The 21,412-nt window shown below is 45.6% G+C and overlaps 1 protein-coding gene across 2 annotated transcripts in view; it reads right to left on the bottom strand.

Annotated features, from left to right (window-relative positions):
* The window catches only part of AMZ2 (archaelysin family metallopeptidase 2), a 414,175-nt gene that overhangs the window by 364,347 nt on the left and 28,416 nt on the right, over positions 1–21,412 (bottom strand). For both annotated transcript variants that reach the window (XM_085617283.1, XM_085617284.1), the window contains one exon: positions 446–548. The gene's annotated coding sequence lies outside the window, so the exon portion shown is untranslated. The remainder of the gene's footprint in view (positions 1–445; positions 549–21,412) is intronic.

Below are 21,412 nucleotides of genomic sequence, written 5' to 3'. Positions count from 1 at the left end.
AAATCTTGAGATCATACCCCTCCTCACACTATCTTGAATACAAATGTTAAATGGTATTCATATACATATAATACTCTCCTATTGTTATTCAACAAGATGATTCCCGGAAAGCTGATCATCCAGAAATACAGATAAATAAGGGCAGCAAGACATTATCTTCAATCTGGCATTCCACAGGCACCATTGGGCACATGGTTTCGCTTTTCCACAAGTCATCAGTAGGATCTTACTCATGCTTCTGCAATTCCTTTCTTGAATTTTAACTTGCATTACTTCAAATGATGCAAACTATGGGTTTAGTTCTCGCAAAATTCTAACAGACAAACAATATTACCATTACAAATGGTACATTAGCATTTTGGTACACGTCCTACCATGCCCACTTGATAAGATTGACCATGGGGTTCTGCAGGATTCCTGCAAAGAGTTTATAATGTGTTCTCACCTTTCAGGTGTGCAGCACTTCCAGCAGGATGTATATTTGAGATAGTTCTTCCTCCTCCACTGCTCAATTTCAAGGCAAGGATCTCCTCCCCAGGATGTCCTATCTACAACAGAAAATACCAAAAAAAGCAAAAAGGCACCGGTAAAGCTCAAGTGCATGACGATTATTACTTGTCACTTTGATATTTATAAACAATCTTCTGTTGAATGACATTATACACTGATAACACAGGAAAAGTTCCAAATGTGTGAAAACACACGAAACCCCAATGACCCAGTGTATCTGCCTGGCTATCTCTGAAAGTGGAGGGGTGTAATACATGCCCTGAACACGAGCAAATGAAGCAAGCACGCCCACCTTCGGCATCCAGTAGGGGGAATGAGGCGGAAATGTTCTCCTCTGAGAAACTGTTAAAAAGATAGGGTCAAATATGGATTTGAAATAATCAATTTCTATTACATTAGCTAAAATACATATCCTCTGTACTGGCACTATTTAAATATTAAAGTACTTTCATGGTGTGCCAAGTCAATGCAGCCTGATTCAGCCTTACAGTTGACCCCATTTTTACCAAATGGGCCAAATGGGCCAGTGGGTGCCCGCGTATGTCACTACTTAACTTTACTGTGCAGGGGCCAGCATTTTGTCATAGATGTCCCTCATATGCCACGGATGCTTCATTATGAAAAGAATTACATACAATATGCTAGTGCCAGAATTTTGCCAATGACTGCATCCATATACAATGGGTGACTCACATGTATAGAAGTATGTCTTGTATGACAATGGATGTATTTCATCATGGTTGCATACACAACCCACCAGTATCAGTATCCCCTTGTGGTCCTCCCTAAAGCCAAGAATTACCTGTAGTGCCACAGGGGACCATTTCGTCACGAATTAACTCTAGGGTACCAGTGCCGGCACTTTGCCATGGGTGTTCCATATGCCAAGAATTACATTTAATATGGCAGCATTTTGCCCATGTACCCCTTATGCCATCAATTACCTCCAATAAGCCAGCATTTTCCCATGTGTATCTCTGTAAGCAAATTAATTACCTTCAATATGCCAGGGAGAGCGGCAGACTCACAAGTGTAACATACATACATACTTACACACGCACACGCTCATTTACTGTTGGAATGGAATGTCTCCAGCAAGGTGTACATTTGTGTTCCACTTCACAGAGTACCTGACTGCATGTAACTGGTACCGTTGATTTTGGTCCTAGCCTCACACTAATCGTGTGTGTGCACAGTGGCCTAGGCCTGCCTTTGGAAATTAGAGAAGTCCTGGACCTATCCTTTGACCTGGAGGGGAGCATCAAGCATGCCTGCATTATTACAACACTGGATTACAGTCCCCTTCTTTTTTTTTCTCGTAAATCGGTTTATTGGTTTTTCACATAAGAACATGAAGAAAAACAGTGACATATACAGAGGAACATTCAGAATGGACCCCAAAACGAGGGGTGATTCAGATCTGTAGGGTATTGCATTTCAAATACAGTAAGTGAGAGTAACAAAAGTGTGTTATAGTGAGTTACGGATACCGACAGAGTAGATACCTCTGTACATCACATGTGTATGCATACAATGCAAGAATATTGTTCAACAAATACTTAACAGGAGAAGTGGGGTACAACAATATGAGGACAAAGGAAGCAAAGGATAGGGTTAACTATAGGGGTGGGCGGAATTTGCGAAATTTTTCGCAAATTATCGCGAAAATGTTAAAAATCTCCGCAAACGCGGAAATATCGCGAAGATGCGGAAGTTTTTTTCCCGCCCGTTCGCGGTATTTTCTGCGTGGTCGCGGCTCGCCAACTTACCCATGCGGTTGCTCGCGGGCGCGGCCATCTTGTTTTCACTTGTCTCGCGGTGCATGATCGCGAGAAGAAAGACGTGATCGCGCGAAGCATGACGTTACTGCGGGCGCGAACTGTCGCGAGACAGCGCAAATGGCTACCAACAATCCAACATCTCATGGAGAACGCGACCGGATCCAGAAAACTTGTCGGCGAACGCGGGGATTCAGGTAAGGCGATGGCGCGCACGCGAGGATGTATTATTTTACAGCGCGAGCAAGCAAAAAATTTCCGGTAAAATGCGGATTGCGGAAATTTTGACATTTTCACGCTCTCCGCGGAACGCGAAAATGTCAAATTATCGCAATTTCCGCGAGCGGAACGGAATTTTAGCCCAGGCCTAGTTAACTATAAGTGTTATGCAGCCGAGGTGACCTCCAGACACAACCCCCCCCCACGTGCACCATTCTTCTTTCTTTAGCAGATAATTGCCACGTATGTTGAATGTGTAATCGGCCATAGGTTGTTGGAGAAGTCATTAATGAAGGGACATCATGACCCAATAGGGACGGGTAAACGCCCCTGAAATTATAGCTCCTCCTCAGTGGATGAATCTACTGGATCCATAGGATTGAACCTCTGTAGGTCCGTTAATATTGCGTCCCAACTGGCGGCTAGAGGGAGTTTACGGAGGCCTAGCAAAACTTCTCTGTGGATGGCAATCCTCGCCGCTTTAGCCCCCGTCAGTAAAGAGCAGTGCCACGCCATAAAGTGAGGGGGCATAGGAGATTTCCATGTCCTAGTGATCAGACGATTAGCGATTGCCAAATCCAAATCCAGGAAGGGAGATGTTCCCTTATGCCGCTCTTAAAGAGATGCAAAACATGGGTCTCCCATAGCAAGGTAATATCACACTCAGTGCAGAGAGCAAGAACGCTGACTATTTTTTCCAGTACTCATTAAGAGCAGGGCAGCGCCACAACATATGCAAGAGGTCAGCGTTAACCAATTGGCACCTGGGACAGGTGGTGTTTGTGTGATGGAGTACTCATTAATTTTAGCTGGGGTGAGGTACGCTCTGTGCAGTATAAAAAATTGGATCTGGCAGAAGCGCTGGTTGCGAGGTATTCGTGTGGGGCTCTCTAGGGCTGCCGCCGACTATGTCCGTGGAAGGTCATTATAAGTCCCCTTCCCAATGAAGCTTCAAGGGATCTTGTGTAATTGCACCGTGCTGCCTAAGGGAGGCGGCAAATCACCGCATCAGGTGACCCTCAGTACCCATTATGTGTAAATACTGAACCGTGAGATGTGTGGGAGGCTCTATGGTCTAGTCACCCCAATGGGCTGTGAGGGCTGCTATTAGGGAGCGATGTAATATAAAGTGGCCTAGGTGGAGCCCCTCCTCAGTGACATGGTGTATGGGATGAGGGTACCGTCCTGGAAAAGATCCCCAATGTCATGTATGTCAGCCGTCTCCCAGTTGTGAAGTCGGCCGCCACAGTGACCTCCTGCCCTCCTGGAGAGGAATAGCAGGTGCATATGGTATAGAGCGGGTGATAAAGAGGCTTCTGCGGATCTATTTGTGAGCTACTGCAAGCAATAGGGAGTCAATGATCTTGGGATGCAAGCAAAGGTGAAACAAATGGAGTAGGGAGTGATGCGATAGGGGAGGGTATAGAGTGGCTGTGTCATTCAGCTGGTGGGAGGCCAGCCACCTGACGATCCATTGTAGATGTGCAGTTAGATAGTAATGCTCTAGTTTAGGGGCAGCCAGGCCTCCATGGTCTGTAGACAGATAACGTTTTTTTAATGGAGACACGTGGCGAGAGGTACCCCAAATAAAATCTCTAACTGTATTCTCTAATTCCTTAAAAAAGGGGGCGTATGTGGAGGGGTTCGTTTGTGAAATAGTAGAGGTGCCGGGAAAGGATCACCATTTAGGTAAGGGTAATCCTACCAGTAACAGATAGTGGAAGGGTGCCCCAAAAGGAGAGATGGGTGCGGAATGAGGTCATTGCTTTACCTATGCTGCCGTCGATGAGGTCGGTGTCTTGCCGATAAATGCGAATGCCAAGATATCGGAAGGAGTTGGCACACCACATTACTTGGTTACCATTAAGGGTATATTTAGGGTCCTGAGTGGATCCCGAAAAGGGGTATAAAGAGGACTTTGACGCATTGACGCGCAACCCGACACATCAGCAAACGTCAACAGAGTATGAGCCAATGGGGAGGGAATGGAATGAACGTCTCTCATGTACAACAGGATATCATCTGCATACAGTGAGATAGTGTGTGTCCAGTCACCTAGGGGTATGCCCATATCTACTCGGGTACGAACGCATTCTGCCTGTGGCTCCATAGCCAAGGAGAAAAGAAGAGGGGGTAAGGGACAGCCCTGTCTAGTTCCGCGACCTACAGTAACGGGATCAGATATATAAGGACCTGTTTTCCCACGAATAGTTAGAGGAGTATAAAGCAACCTGATCATACCAATAAAAATGGCTCCAAAACCGAATTTGGATATACTGCAAAAAGTTAATCCCACTCAAGGGAGTCGAAGGGCTTCTCGAGGTCCAAAACCAGGAACCCCGAGTGTGGCCAGCCAAGTGGCGCCTCCCATTCCAGTGATGATGAACCTGTGGAGCCGACATTGGGGGCGAAGTACCCGGAGATTGCCGCGCCCAGAGACCCACGAAAAACGTGGTCCTCCAGTGCAGCCGGCTGAAGACGCCAAGTAGGGATTGGAGGAGGTCCAGCGTCCCAGCTAAGCCTCAAAAGCTGAAGGTTATGATCAGAGTGTGTGCGCCCTATATATTCAGTGTACTGAATCAGGGAGTGGAGGGAAGACGAAGCAAACATACGATCCAGTCACACATGAAGATTATGGACAGGTGAATAGAAGGAGTATGTGTTGGCGTCGGGGTTACATGAGCATCAAAACATTATTAGGGGCCAATGACTGAGCCAAGTGCGTAGAGCCTATGTGCTGGCTATCGCGGTAGTACGCGTAAGGGGAGAGAAAGAGCGGTCCAGTGAGACGTTGAGGACGGAATTGAAGTCACCCCCTATAAGCAAGGGCAAGCAGCTCCAAAGGGCCAAAACCCCAGAAAGTCTACAAAGGAAAGAGTTCTGGTCAACGTTGGGGGCATAAACTGACCCAATAAGGAGGGGCTGGCAATTAAGTCTACCCTTGAGAAACACATATCTACCCTCTGCATCGGCTCGACCTCTTCCACCTCACAAGGGCCCCTGCCTTCACCCATATCAACGTGCCAGTTGCCTGGGAAGAAAAGTTAGTGCTGTACACCTGACCTCGCCAGCGGCGTTGTAGCCGATCTGCCTCAAGATTAGGGAGGTGGGTTTCCTGGAGCAAGGCGATGCCAGTGGACCTGCGCTGTAAATAAGAGTAGATGGAGTATCTACGCGAGGGGCGATGTATTCCACTCACGTTCCAGGTAACAACATTAATGTGAGCCATTGGGGACAATAGTAGCATCTGAGCTCAGTCAGCGGTGCGGACATGTGAGAGGAGAGCAGGCAGCTGGGCGGCACCCCAACAGGGGCAACAAAGGGTATAGGGGGAAAATTAAAGAACTTGTTTGGGTGTTGTGTAACCTCATGAGAGCCAGCTCGTAATGGGAGTTGTTCCAAACAGAGGTCCCAAACCATGGCAACAAATGCGTGAACGAGCTAGTGATTGAAGGGGGGGCGGAAGCGCATGTAGTTATTACTTGGTGTCTATTACCCAGAATTTGAGTATGAAAGAAAGGAAAAAATATTGTGCGGAAATAAGACTGTGGCCCTGTTCACTGCATATCCGGGCCATAGGGCAAAGTCAAGCCTGGCCCCACCCAAACAAAGAGCCACCCCCACACCACTCTGGTGCCCAAATGAGTGGAAAAGGCGGATGGGTTTGAGCTTAAAAACGCAGAGCCTGATTGGGTACAAATCAGACTGACCAATTATATGCAATATGTTCACAACGTTCAGATAATGGTGTCCGAGGTTTGGTAAGTGATAATAAGGAGACGTGTGAGCCTGAGTCCCCAGACCACGCCGGTAAAGAACCATCTTCACTAGGCGACTTGGGTTGTGACAATACTGATACAGAGGCAGATTTCGTGCTGCGAATCGTCGCAGCTGTTGGGGCGCCACCTGACGCTCAGAGAGGATCTGTTCTGGGTCCGGAGCTTTGCTCAATGGGGTACAACGACGCGGCTCACCCCCTCTGCTCCTGCGCCGGCCACATCTGACCCGCCAGGGCAGGGTCATCAGCAGATCTAGACATAATGGCCAGGCCTGGCCACGCAGTCCCAAGCGTCTGAGGGTGAATCGATGAAGCGGGCAGATCCATCCTTAACCACTTGCAGGCGTGCTGGAAATAGTAAGGAGTATCGCAAGTTGAGGTCGCGGAGTTGGCGCTTCACCGCTCCGGAGGAGCCGCGTCATTTTTGTACTTGGGCAGTATAGTCCAGAAAGAACATAACTGATGTGTTCTAAATGGTGAGTCCCAGCATTTTTCTGACCTCTCTCAAAATTGTGTCTCTATCTCTAATCGGAATAGAAATGGACGCATGTTGGCTCCAGGAGGGGGCCTCCGAGCGGGCACCCTGTGCGCCCGCTCCACCAAAAATTGGGAAGACAGAACCCCGGGTGGAAGCAGCTACTTCAACCAGCTCGCAGTATAGTCGACCGGATCTAGGCCCTCTGATCCCTCCAGGAGTCCAACCACTCGCATGTTGTTACGGTGCGAGCTACCCTCAGCATCATCCAGTCTGTCTTCAAGAGTGCACACCCAGTCCAGAAGATCTTGTAGGGTGGCAGTGTGGTTGCGAGACTTCAGCTGCAAGTCGGTGAGTGCAAGTTGAGTCTTGTGGACCCTATCAGCAAGTTTTTGATGATCGGCCTTCAGGAGCGTAAAGTCTGATACCACTTTATCTATTTTTGCCTCCAGCGAGGTGCGTGTCTGGTCCCAAGCTGTTCCAGTAATCTCCACTGTCCGATAGACCCCTGTGCCCCCGGCCAGGCCAAAGAACGAAGTCAGGTAAGGAAAGCCTGGGCTCGAGCCAGTCACTGGGCCGCCCCCACGTCTCACAGGCCCAATAGCTTATGACAGTGAGCTCGTGGGGCAGCTAAGCAACCTGCAACCCGTGCCCGGAGTGAGAGAGACAGCTCAGGCCTGACACGACCCTCGTGCTGTTCCAACTCCTGGTAGTGCACGCCAGCAGCCGGCAGTCAGACAGGGAAGTGAGTCGTGCTGTCCAAGAGCCCACCTCTGGTGCTGTATCACTGTGCAGGGAGGGGAAGCCTAGACCCGATTGACCCCCGAGCACCCACCCTAGTCCCGCAGGCCTGCAGATGCAGACACCTAGCGCCGGACTCACCTCCAAAGACGAGGCGGGCGCTCGACTCAGAAAACCATGGGAGGGCCAGATGCCGCTCTCCAGCAGATTGTCTCGTCGACAGTGGGGCAGCAGCACAGGGCCAGCCCCTGGACGCAGAGAAGCGGGGGCGTCACACCAGGAGAGAGCACCCAGGACGTGTTTGTAAGGGACAGGCCAGGGCCCCCACGCAGCAGGCCTCAGAAGGGACCAGTCCAGCACCAGGCCGTTTCCTCAGGCCTGGGAGCCCCAGCAATCCATGCGGTCCAGAGGCGCATTTAGTCAGTGGAGCCCGAGGGCTATGGGCATACGGCCTGTCGCGCCACCTCCCTCCGTCCACAGCACGACTGCCACTCCGGTGAAGGGCGGGGAGGCAAGCTGCAGAAAGGCTCCGGCGCCCACGCCAGACAAGGCCTCACCCGTGGCCGCAGCAATCATGGCAGGACAAGGGCACGGGCCATTACACCAACCGATGCAGCAGCGCAGGGCGATGTACTTAGCCGTGGATGGGCTTTCGGGTAAGGCAGTCGCATTGATGTTGAAAGATAAACAGGGGAAGGGTGCGGAGCAGGCTCAATTCACATCCTCCATCTTAGGCAGTTGGCCACGCCCCTCCTTGAGTGGTGGTGGTACCGTACCATGTTTTGTGTATCTATAGTTGTGACCAGATCTTTTGACCGTGTCACTGGAGTAGAGATCTGCTGGCCCACTTCAGTTTTTATCCACTTTCCTAGAACCTATCACCGAAATGCCAGGTGTGCTATGTGTGTAGTCTTCATAGAACATACCTGGTTTGTAGGGGTGAACCACAGTAAAGGAGGACTGTGTGATCTATTCTGAATGTCCCATGCCTAGCGCTTTGCACAGGATGGAAGCAATACTGTTAAATCTGACAGTGGAAGAGTACCTTTAACATTCCTGAAGCTGGAGGGAGGAGACAAGGCTCCTTAAGAAATTTGGCTAGCCTTTTGCTGAACACAGCGCTCTCTAATAGTCTTCCTGAAGCACTAACATTTGGTACATGTCAGAGTTGAAGTGTGGGACTACAGTCTCTGTTGTGCAATGATGAACAGAGCCCCTTAACAGAGGCTCAGCGTTTCTCTTTTCCTGATCCATCTTTCAGTATGGCCAATAATAGCCATATGCAGAAAGCTCACACACCTTCTTTGTGCCTCTTACGTGGGTGCTCCATGCTGGAGAGTACCCTGCTATGAGGAGAATTATCCCACACAAGGATTGTGTCTGGAGAGCAGGCTTGAAAAGACACTTGAAAGGAGAACCACGCACTATGCTTTTGAAATATCTTGCATTTAATATATCTTAAAAGAGGGCTCTGAGGCTGGCACGGGAGTAATGACAATGATGCGTTTCCCTTGTGCAAGTGGCTGCTCTTTGAGAATACTCATCTTCACTACAGTCAGTATTTTTTCAGTGGATGCAAAATGCATTTTCGTACTGGAATAGAAGTGTGATTTATATGCAATCAGCACTGTTTCACCTTCGGTAAAATCCAGCTGCACCCGCTATGACACAAATGACCAAATTTGTGATGTTTACGCATGTATGTAAATGACGTGTTCCAAGTAGGTCAGATTGTAAGGACCTGAGTATATCTGTATCCTCTCATGCCCAACAGGAATCTGAAAAATTAGGGTGTATTAATTCAGAAAATTGATTTAAAGCATTGTGCATAATCGGGAATTGAGGAATCCCAATCAGGATTGCAATATCTTTAAAGTGTTTGGAGGCTGCAGTTGTGAACATTTCTCCAAAAAGTGAGGGACAAGACTCTTCCCCTCATCAACAAGTTCATATCCCAAGACAAGGACGCTTAGAAATGCTATATTCGATTTCTTAAAATGGAACTTGTAATAAATTTCAGCAAATTCCAATCATGTGATCTACGCTAGATAAATGTGGGTTTAACTTCTCGTCCGTCAAGTAGATATCATCTACATAGGACAATACATCTTTGTCAATATCATGTAGAATTGACACTATACAGGCAGGAAACAATCCTGGACTGTTCTAAGATCCCATCGCTAGTGGTGAAAAGCGACGTTGAAAGTTAAGTGCAGAGAAGACTCAACAAGCCAAACAATATGTCCTTTGTTGTGACAATTGTCAACAAATTAAAACTTCCACTGTGGAATGTCCACTGCAGACACACCAGTTGATTTCCAACAAGCCTTTCACCTCCATTTATTTCGACCACTGTGGTCCTTTTATTTCTGATACTGCCTTTACATTGATCATAGTTGCAGTTGATTCTTTCTCCAGGTTCCTCTGGGTTTGGCCACAGTGTTTGGCTGACGCTCGCATTGTTATTAAAGATATGCAAATCTTTATCGGAACATATGCATGCCCGTCATTCTACTCGGACCAAGGCCCAGTTTTTGCTTCAAACGCATATCAGGATACTATGGTTTCCTGGCTGCAGAGGTGAATTATTCTTCTCCATATGGGCACGAGGGCAATTCTGATGTGGACAAGAAAGCAGACTTTAACAGCTAGAGTATTAGGCACAGGACATAGTTGAATCATCACCTCTATGGAGTACAATGAGAACTTAATCTCCCACTGCATGTCGGAGAGATAGTACACTGAATATTTAATGTGTCCAACACCGTCGGAATAGCACACTTTTTAAAAGTCATTGAGAATGACTTAGTCAGGTAATTTCAGAAAATCTTTGGTGTAATACCAGCTTTTATTCATTGCCTATTTTCCAGTGAATTCGGAGGCATACGGTCGGTGTTATTTCTGATTTGTGGTATTTTGGCTCTATTTTTGCTCCTCCACAATCTGTTCTAGATTCACTATCCATTGAACTTGTGGAAGAAATCCTGGGTGCCTCTGGCTCACTTTAATTTGGCCTCATTTTAAAACTATCATGTCATGTTTTCTTTCTATGATTATAATAGTTTTTTGTATAATATGCTTATTAGCAAAGCAGTAAATTTGGTTGGCTTGTACTTGCACCTCTTTTATTTAGTCACTAAGTTACTTTCCCGACCAAGGAGGGTTGGCGTAAGTTCCCTTTATGGTCCACTTGGTTCTCCCATATTTTAGCCTAACTGCAAGTTTTAGGCCACTTTTGCTTTGCACAGCCACACATAACGTTTATTTTGTGCCATGATATTATTTTAGAAATATGCTGTACATATTATTTATTATTCAGTTCTCCTTCTTGGGATTCAGTCTGAACATTTCGTACAAGGTGGAACAACACGGTGCCCTGTTTTGCTATGATTGGTCAGCAACAGCTCCTAACGTTTATACACAACACAGGGGCACAGCTGCTGTTTTCCAACACGGCCTTATTTATTATATAAACTGAGACTTGTCTTTGGGAAAACAGTAAGGAGGGTTCTTGCAGAGGGACAGGTCATGGAGCAGGCACCCCAGCCTTGCATAAACTCAGTTTACACTTAAGATTCAGACCACCTAACTATAAAATACCAGGTAGGGGGTCTGGTTTTACTTCCAGAGATCATTGATATATTCCTGTGCTCACGTAGTGAGGGTAGGTTTAGACAAATATATCATTCATCATGATAGGGCTTTTCATTGTATGCAGTTTGCCTGTAATGTTTTGCTCAGTTGTATATGTTTTCTAATCACACAACAGTTGCTTCATAATAGAGCACAACAGCTTCAATAAATATTGAAACTTTCCTTGTGTCTTTCTTTTGTTTATTATGGACATGCATGAGTGAAAAGCGAAAGGTGATGATCTGTTTCTACGGTTCCCTTGAGGACTAGGGTGTTGTGTTCTAGGTTGTCAATTCACCTGTTACTCTGGGATGGTTAGGAGGGCATGTAAGGCACTATGAGCTAGTCGGATTCAGGCCCATAGGTACTGATGTGGTATGGTGACTCAGTCCCTACATTCTAACGTCCTGTGATCTCAGACACAGTTCTGTTTTCAAACAGAATCCGTGCAACAAAACTAAACACTCGAAAGCTTGGTGCCTCGGGTCAGTTTCAATAAGTCTATGGTGAACAGTGCCAAACTGCTATGAGACATCCAAAAGTGTTGGTGTGCTAAATTAATGCCTCTCCCAATGAATGCCTGGGTATTGTTACATTTAAAATTCCCTTTCCTATGATGCCTCTGCCGTGCTGTTTTAGGTTAGCACTGTGTGGCTAAAATACATGCATTTGTATTCACATTATGCAACCCATTGAGTTATCCTCGCAGCATGTAAGCTTTAGTTAGCCAGTGTGCATCCATTTTGTATTTCGCAATCCATATTAGACTGTGCCTGAGTTAGGACTCAGTGCTCACATTGCTTGCCTCAGCAGAACAGTGTGTTTTGTTAATATTTCTTCTGCTGTCCAAGGCTATTTCCTTGACGTGCTAATGAATAAGGTATTCTGCAATCACATGACTAGCTGAATGTGTAGCTTCTGCCCCCACCTTAGGAGATGCGGAGTACCCAGCACTGTGGCCTTGTATCCCTGAAAACATGTTCCCATCTGGCATGTGTTCGCTCATCTCTCTGTGCTCCATTGTTCAGGTCCGGCTCAAGCCAGTACTTTTCCACGGTGGGTGGGGTTGGAGATGGCTGGGAAGCCCTTTTTACCTACTGTAACCTGTTGGGGAGTCAGTCCACTCAGCGTCCATCTTAGGGTGTAGGTCTGGCCGGGGCTCTCTCTGCAGAGATTTACTAATAAAGCCTGTTCATATTCTCTACTGTCTGACCGACTCTTCATTTTCGGAAGGCATAGCAAGTGGTTGTGTGTACAACCTGCGGGGCCCTAGAGAGCCCCGTCCTTCAGATGGCGCCCGAACAGGGACCCCACGAAGTGTGGTGGCCTCGCCCGTAATCGGGTCGCAGGGGCCGTGGTGGCGTCTGGTCGGTTGGGCAGACATGGCCCCCACATCTATAAAACCGATCTTGGTTGTCACAGCTGCACCGCCCTTCCGATCCGGCGGATCCTCGGCTAGTGGTCGCCAGCTGGGGTCCTGAGAAGGCGAACTTTGGAGTTGTCCGTTTGGTCCGAAGAGTCGGCAGTAGAGAATAACTTGACTTAAACCTGGAGTGCACCAGGTGAGTGATTTGATTCTTGGAAAACGGTGCCTTGCTTTGGATGACACAGGCCTGTGGGCCTTGCCTGGTACAGTTTGCGGACTGTTTTCTTTCGGACTTGGTGGGTCTGCGGACCCTTACAGGACACAGAGTGCTAGTGAGTAGTACAATCACCAGGGTCAAACATCCACCCATCCCATCACGGCTGCCTGATGGGATGGGTGGATGTTTGACCCTCCTTGGAGATACGAATTCTGGTATCTTCACTTTTCTACATATGCCTAACCTATTGGACGATACTCGAATCTGACTGGCCTTCACTGTCCGTTCCTAATTGGACGTGATTTCTGCTATACACTAATTGGCTTTACCATTTGCGACATTTGTATTTCTGATATAAAATATATTGACCTTGAATCTCATTACTGTGGACGTTGGCAGTTGTGAGGATATTACAAGATCAAGAATAATTTATGAAGATACCTTGCACGTCACACTGAATAACCCTTTTTGCCCTGAAGAAGTCCTTTGGTGGACGAAACGCGTCGGCTGTTCCGGCTGTTCTGGATAACTTTGTCTTTTAAAGTGTAAAAAATATCGAAGAATAAAAGTGAATCCTTTGTAAAAACATAAAAACTGCTTATGAATTTGAATTTGATTTAATTTACAGTTTTAAAAGTGGTGCATTTGGTTTGGTGATTGTACATGTATTTTCCAGTTTTTGGAACGACATTGTGCTGGCGGGTGTCTACCAAGTATGCACACTTACGGTGATTGGATTATTTCACCATAACCTACATTGGGTAATTTTCAAATCCGGTGCTGTTCTAGAGGGCCACCGCTAGCTTTGTGTTTGATTACATATGCTAGTGAGTAGTACCGGGCCAATTGGTAATTGGCTTTCTAGTGAAAAGGTTTGCGACTGCTCGCAGGTAATCTGCTAGACCAACTGGTAATTTGGATTTGGATTTGAAAAGGTCTGGGGCTGCGGCCTGTCCCTTTGTATTGGTACAGTCTCCGGACTGTTTTGGGTGCAGTTTGCAGACTGCCTTGTTTGGATGACATGAGTCGACGGGCTGTGTCTTTTGGTTTAATCTTCTGAGTATTTTGTTTGAATTTGGGGGGTTTGCGGGCCCTTGGAAAAGACAGAGTATTTGTGAACAGTCTGCCAGGCCAATTGGTAATTTGGCTTGTATTCAAAAAGGTCTGGGCCTGTTTGCAGGTAATCTGCCAGGCCAATTGGTAAGTTGGTCTATGCTTGAAAAGGTCTGGGGCTAGAGCCTGTCTTCTTGAACTTGGTACAGTCTCTGGGCTGTCTATTTGTCTTGGTGCCGTTTTTGGACTCTTTTGTTCTGATGCAGTCTCTGAGCTGACTTGTGGTTTGATTGCGGTGTTTGGTGTTATGAGGTGTGTGGACCGACGTCAGTGATGGTGCTTGTGAAATGCTTGTTTGTGTGAGTAGTGACTGTGCTTTTCGTGTGGAGGTAACTATGTTCTGTGTTTATGAGAGTGGCCCCTTCTTGAAAATGTCTGGAATGAGCTCAATTTGGTCACTTGTTGTCATTGTGTTCTGCAGATGCCCATTGGACCCTTTACATTATGAAGAATAAATAAATAATAATAATAGTCCATAAATAGAAATATGGTTAGATCAGAAATACTAGCAAGAATGTACATTTGTTTTGACATAGGAAGAGTGCAAAATTAGAAAAATGTTGGAGAGGTGAAATACACCCTCATAATTCAGCAGCCCTGAATGTGCTCTCTCTATGAAAAAGGGGGGGGGGGAGGCAGGTTTTCTGGAAAGAGAAAAGTATGTTTGTGTTTAGAGCTTTCCAGCTTCGGACACAGACTGCTAAGTGGGAGTGTTGCATTTGCATTTGCCCACAATGGAACGTGTATTAATTTAGAAAAAGTGTTTCAAGCTCTGGGCTGTGAGTGTTTAGCTGAATAAAAAGGATTTTCAAAGTGGAAGACATAGCATGCGAATTCAGTTTGTGGCCAGCTTGCCATGACCTTGTGATAAGGAAGGCATTCCCAAGGAGGGTGCTCATCGAGCAGGAGGACTGAAAGCAGCAGACAGGACAGGAGAGGCGCTGGGGGAAGAGTGGTCTTGTGGAGGAAGGGCTCATTCAAGGAGCAGCTCCTGTGTCAGACACAGACAGGCTGAGCTGCATAGCACACAGCCAGGTTTTTATTTTGTCTGAAAGGCAGAATGTCAGGAAAAGATATTAATGGGGAACGGACTAAAGGAACAAAACAAGAGCTAGAAGAATAGGTTCATGAGTTTTGTGAAAGTGTGTATCCACAGTTTTCTACAACACTGTGGATGGAGTATTCTGGAGCCAGTAGCATGAGATTCTTTGTGGACTGGATTAATGTTTTCTGATCAGACTAGTGTGCACGTACAGTAAATATTGGTTTGTTTTCAAGGAAAGATGATAGAAGGTATTCTGAAGGAATGAAGCGGAAAAGAGTTCAAAGGAAAAATATGATGGTATAGGGATGGTTTGCACAGAAAACGTTTTCAGAATCAGTTGTTTGCAGAGAAAGAAAGTGAGTTGCAAGGTGTTGTTTCACCGGATGGAAGTAAATGTGTTTTGGTTTGTGCAAATTCAGGTATGGATGTTGCACTGCTGTCAAAAGTGTCCTTTTGCCATCCTTGTAACAGGTTTGAGCATTGGAAGAAGAAATGTAAATTTAAAATTGATGCAGCAAACGGAAATGTGCAAACACAGAGAGAAATGCAGGTGCAAAATGTGCCAGTTCAGTAAAAGCTAATATCAATTTTTAAACAAAAGGTACCACTGACATGAATTTTTCAAGACCAGATGCTCCCACTAAAGATGAAGAATGCTAAAATGAATTTAAATAAGTTGTCCAGAGCAAATGTGAATTATTTCCAGAAACAAAATAAGAACTCATTTCAACAGGTTACTGTATTTGAAAATGAGAGTTTTAACACTAACAATTCTCTATTTACCAAGTCTATTGTAAAAAGGTGGAGAGGCCAGACTTTGTTGTATGAGTGTTAAACAGAGAAATTACAAACACAGTTTTAGAGAAGGTGGCAGCAAGCTGCCAATTTGTTGTTTGTGATACAGGCCTAGCAGGAAAATGATTGTTTTGCAAATTAAACAGTACAGATTACTGTTCACTCAATGATGTTAATCATCAGATTCCTGATTAAGATGCACATTTTAGAATTGCCTAGCCGGAGACAGCTGTAGCATCGTTTCAGAAAAGCCAATTTGCAAATGCTGTCCTTTTCTTTCTGCTGTTTTGTTTCCTGCAGTGACGTTCAGGCTGTTCTGGTTGTGCTGTCAGAGGAAAGAAGAGGGAGTGAGGGCGTCATTTAGATTTTAGTGGACAGGACTTGTGTCTCAAAATAGGAATTTGATTGTTTATTTACAGATTCGTTTTTATTGTGTGTTTGCAATAACGACTTGGTTATAGATATTGGGAAGTGTTTAGTCTGCATTGTTACCTTCTGTTATGTATTAGACATATTACAGTGCTATGCATGTATTGGTGGGTGTTTCAGACGCATTCGTTTAGCATATGTTTTGTGCTCTCTCTAGATAATTGGACTTTTTATTGTGAATTTTTCATTTCAGTTAAGGCCTAGATGTGGTGAGCATGGGATAAGTTTAGTAGTGTTTGTTTTCCCTTGAGTGTTTGCAGATGTGCCACCCATTTTGTGGACAACAGGTGATGTAGAGCTGGGATACCTAGTACATTATAATAGTCCCACTATTTTGATTGTGTTCAAAATTTGGGACTGACCTGTGTGCAGTTCAAAGGAAAAATAGTAATGTGGCCCTCCAGTTGTAAGCTGCTTTGCCTATTTTCAGTTTCTTTTGCTCCTCAATATTTTTCTATCGCCGATCTAAAAGTGCATTCTTTGGCAGTACTGCTTGTAGAATATATGATGGGTCTTTGTCTGGAATTGCATTAGCTGGTAGGAGATATAGGCTCTGCTGCGCCTTTTAGGACCATGCAGAATGGCAGGATACCTATACAAAGTCTTAAAATACAAGGTAGTTACTTGCTCAACGGTTTAGATACAGCAAGAGTTGCAGGGTGGTACAGTAAAATAGAATTAGACATGGCATCCTTGGTGAGGTTTCCCCTAGCTTTTGCCTCCACCACCTGCATGTTGGTGCTGTGCTGGTTTTCGTTTTTTGCTAAGCTTAGATGCTTTGGGTATTTTGCCACTGCTGATCAATGTCACAGTGCGAGTGCTTTCTGAGTAAATTGACATTGTGGTAGGTTCCCCCTGATTGGCATAGTAATTTTATTAATAGATCCCTAGTGAAGTGCACTGATTGTGCCAGAGCTGGAAAATAAATAGCTACTAGTAGGTTGGCAGCGTTGATTGTGCCACCCACCTGAGTGGACCGGAAATAAAAATATATATATATATATATAGCAGGCTTGCCACCACAGTGCCTGCGTGCAGTTTGCCCATAGGACACCCCTGTGGTGGGCCCAGGGCCCACCCGCTGGTTGGGGTGCAGTGTGTGTGTGTTCTGAGCTGAGGTGTGCTGGTGTGTTTGGCGTGTCCTGGATGTGAAAAGCTGCTATTTTTCCTTTTTTTCCACTATTGCAGGGCTGTGCTGCTGATAAGATAGAATGAGGTAAGTATATACTTCATAGGGATAAGATAGAAAATACGAATGAGCTAAAACTTTGCTAATGCATCTTTTAGTAAGAATGGGTTTTAAAGTATGTATTTGAAAAAGGCACTTTTAGTAAGTGGCTATTTTTTTGTCCAATATTTCTGTGTGTTTCTGTCTTTTTGTGGATTGAATAGACTTGTTTCAGTGTAACAGAGGTGGAGGATGTGCATTTGGTGTAGTGTCCTGTCTTCACTGTGTTCCTGTGAGTATTGGTACAAGTCTGCTCGTGTCCAGCTGCCAAAAAGGGGCAAGTATTTTTCGACAGGAGGTCACCTGCCTAGGTCACCTACTGTTGAAGGTGGGAAAGGAGACTAGCCCCCTGGGCAAATTAAGTGCATTAACAACGCATGAGATGCATGACGTGCATGAACAAGTCTTTTTGAGCAACTAACACACTGCGTTTCTGTGCTTGGTACACGTATTGTTGTGTCCTGTTTTGTGTTGTGAGTAAACAAGACAGCTGTGCGTTTTACGGCTGTATGTTTTCCTTGATTTATGTGCTTATTGTGTGTCTTGCTGTGTGCTGTTTTGCGTGGTAAGTATGTGAGACAGCTTGTTGTTGTACGTTCTCGCTCTCTTTTGACCCTACCCGAGCTGTCTAGGAATGGTCATGCTGGTGACCATTTCCATAAAGACAATCGGTTGGACTCGCTTTAGTCACTCATTTCACAGGAAGCTGTGAACATGCCCTTGAATAAACAGAGACACAGCACCTCACCAGTGCACGTCTAATTGACTATAAAATACCATGGTTTGGCAAAATTGTCATGCTTAAGAAAATGTGTCACCTTGAAGCCAGCCATGTTACTGCTCTTCCTTTCTGTAAATTGATGGAATTGAATTGGAAAGAAGATGAAAGGACGGGTAGACTAGACTGATGTTCCCTTATCTGACCCTTAAGGGGAACTATATGTCGGTGGCTTTCGTTTGAATGCCCAGGTGGCACCACCATTATTGTACATGATATAGCAAAACTACATACAGTCGCAAAGGCATCACGAGTCCCTTATCAGTTAGCCTGTGTAATTGAGCTGACAGCCCTTACTAGAGCTGGTGAATACGTTTTTCCCTTGAAAATGATGCCACATGGCCCAGATTGTGTATAGTATGGTGCACACGATGCACAATACTAGGAAGGGTGCCTGTATGCCCCCGGTAATTGCGCACCACACATTTTAGTGATTAACAGTTTGAAGGTCACGTAGCTCTACAGGAGCTTGTTTGCAACAACAAGTTTTGCTGGAGAATTCATGTACTTGCTACACTATGCTTAATTTGTCAGTTATTTACACAATGAGGATCTCTGTTAAATTAGCAGTTTTAGACTTTCCAGTCACGACTATAACATGAGAGCAAGGTCACAAACAAATATTTATTTTGGCTTCCTCGAAGAAAAAAAATCTTTTTTTAGAAGTGTCTGCAGTCCTGCACAGTAGCGAAGGTTTACAAAGTAGAAGTGTCGTGATCTCTATGACTTATTGAACACAAGCTTGCTAAGACAAGAAACACAAAGGAGCCATTGCTTTGAAATTTCCTTTTGAGGTTCTTAAGATAAATAGTATAGGAATGGGCAGATCATATTGTTTTTCTTTATTCTTTCAGAGCTTAGTAACAGAATTAAGGCTTACCCTACTACTTGGAATTGGGAGAGAAAAATAAATTGTGTAACATTTTACCCTTGCCAGTTCACTAAAAGTTTGTTTTATACTCGCTAATAGTCCGGGACGCCCTTCAGTCATTGGGAGAGAGAGGGGTCGAACGTGATGACCTATGAATACGACCAAGGCGGAGCTACAGAGCAAAGACATGCTGGACGAGGCAGTACTACCAAAAAGGAGAAAGAGAAAGACAGGCTATCTAGGAGCCCCATTCTGTTGGTCAACTTGTGCCTAAGTCCCAGCCCATTGAGCCTAGCCGGTGGGATCACCTGTATTTAAGCCTCTGCCCCTTGGTCCATCTCGAGTCTGACGCCCTTCTTCCTTTGACCCCTTTGGTGTAGGGTATGACATCTGCCCGACGGAGGAACAGTGCACCAAGGTAGAATAGGGTTAGTAGGGATGGACTTCATGGATGAAGAATAGGGTGCGGGTACCCTGTCTAAGGTACCAGCGATAGAGTACAGGAAGAGAGTGTGGTGCATTGTTTGGGCAGTAAACGAATGGGGCAAAGGGACTGTGATTCTAAAGAGAGAGATACCTTGCCCTGCAACGTGGGATCTGGATCCGAGCTGGACGCACAGCTCCACCGCCAGTGCTCAATAGCGCCTACGCTAGATGAACAATTGGAGACTACCAGTGATGGATCTCTGAAAAGACATTGGACAGAAGAGTTTTGCCCATACTCTCGTTCCCTGGCCACCAATTCCATTCTGTTGTGTTTCTCTCCCAATAACACTGTATTCGTTTTGCCCCCCAATTGATAAGGAAAGAGCTTTTCTTTTGCCTCTCCCTGTTCAGAGCAAAGTTAGTACATAGAACTATCAGTTGCATCCATAGTTGTTATTGTGTTAATAATAGCGTAGGAATATCCTACCCAATGGACGAAACGTATCTTGTGTATTCCAAGGATTATACAACACTAGTTGCTCTTGTGAACTTGCTTATTACTTTGGCTCCTCACACAGGAGAGCATCGGAGGACACAACGTGATAATATAGTTGAGCAGATTTGTGTACCTTCGATTCAGTTCTCCAGTCCTCAATAATGCATTTGGTGATTCTTATCCTACAAAAGAATGTGTATATTAGGTCGAGACCTTCCATGATAGTTAGTATGATAAGTTTGTTTTGTATCCCACTGTATTTGCTGCCTCATCTACGAATTGTGCCCAGTCTCTTGTACACACTGTCTCCCAGTTTGTTGCCTTTACTGCGTAGGTACATTAACTGCTCAGGAAAGGACATACATACAGTACAGGTGCTGAGATTGTGATGCAGGGTAGCTTTTACACTTGATCATGAATCATTCTGAAGGATGAGGGGACTCCTCTGCTATGGGCGACAGCGCTTATGGATTCGCTTCCACAAGCGATGCTTCCAACAGTCCTAGTGGCCCCTTCCTGGCACACAGGGAACACGGCCAAGGGCTATGTTCCCAACAATGTTTGCCTCAATGGGAGAAAGTCCAAAATTTATCGGTGGCTCTCTTGCAACAACAATCCTCCACACTTCTCTCCACTTACTGAGATTCCCTCTGGACCTCTCACTTCCAGGCTCTCTCCTTCTCCTCACAGGGCACACTGTTCTTGGCAGACAGGCAGAAGGTTGGTGCTACAGGCACAGGACAAGTGTTCTTGGCTTCCTGGGAGATGGCTCCTCCCCCAGCTGATAGAATAGCAGACCCCCGGGCCACAAAACTGTCTTGAGCAGCTTGACGATGTGGTGAACCTGTCTACAATGATGAACAACTTCTGGGGTTCATTCTCCCATTTTTATTGTCCATTTACAGACAAAGATGTGATTTAGTGCCTGGTCTTTTGAAATTCGGCTCTGCTTGTCAACTCCCTTGATGTGTCCTCTCTTTTGTCCTGTTCTATACCAAATGGACAGTCTGCTACAGCGGGAGTGTCTGAAATTTCAACTAACCTACAACGAAGGCCAAGGGAGTAACAAGTGATTACAAATGGTTGTTAGCCTTCACTGAAATATGTCTAGTTCAAAGGCCTACGTCTTCCCCTTTATTAGGATTCCCTGGTCCTTAAATTCCAACCTTATCAGACCCACTATCTCAGCTGATGAGCCAGGCCCCATTGACCTCTTCCTGGGATCAGAGAGACCTTTAATGTGCTCAGAGGATGCTCTGCTCTCCTTCCTCCAGACTGCGTGTTCCCACAGCAGCTCATAGGAATATTAGCAATCCACATCTCCTGACTGGGGCTGCTGTCCTCGCCTCCAATTAGCCTTTCAAGGCCCTGGCTTCCAAACTGGAACCCACAGTCCTCCATGTTATGTATTAAGCACAGGCACACACACACAGCATGACAATAAATACACAAAAAACAGAGGGGTAGAGGATAAAGAACCCTCTTCAACCTCCCGCTCAGTAATTAAATAAATC

Source organism: Triturus cristatus, chromosome 7 (genome assembly GCF_964204655.1).
Source record: "Triturus cristatus chromosome 7, aTriCri1.1, whole genome shotgun sequence".
Lineage (NCBI taxonomy): Eukaryota > Metazoa > Chordata > Amphibia > Caudata > Salamandridae > Triturus > Triturus cristatus.
Note: the sequence above shows the minus strand (reverse complement) of the source record. Positions and strands in the feature narration are given on the sequence as shown.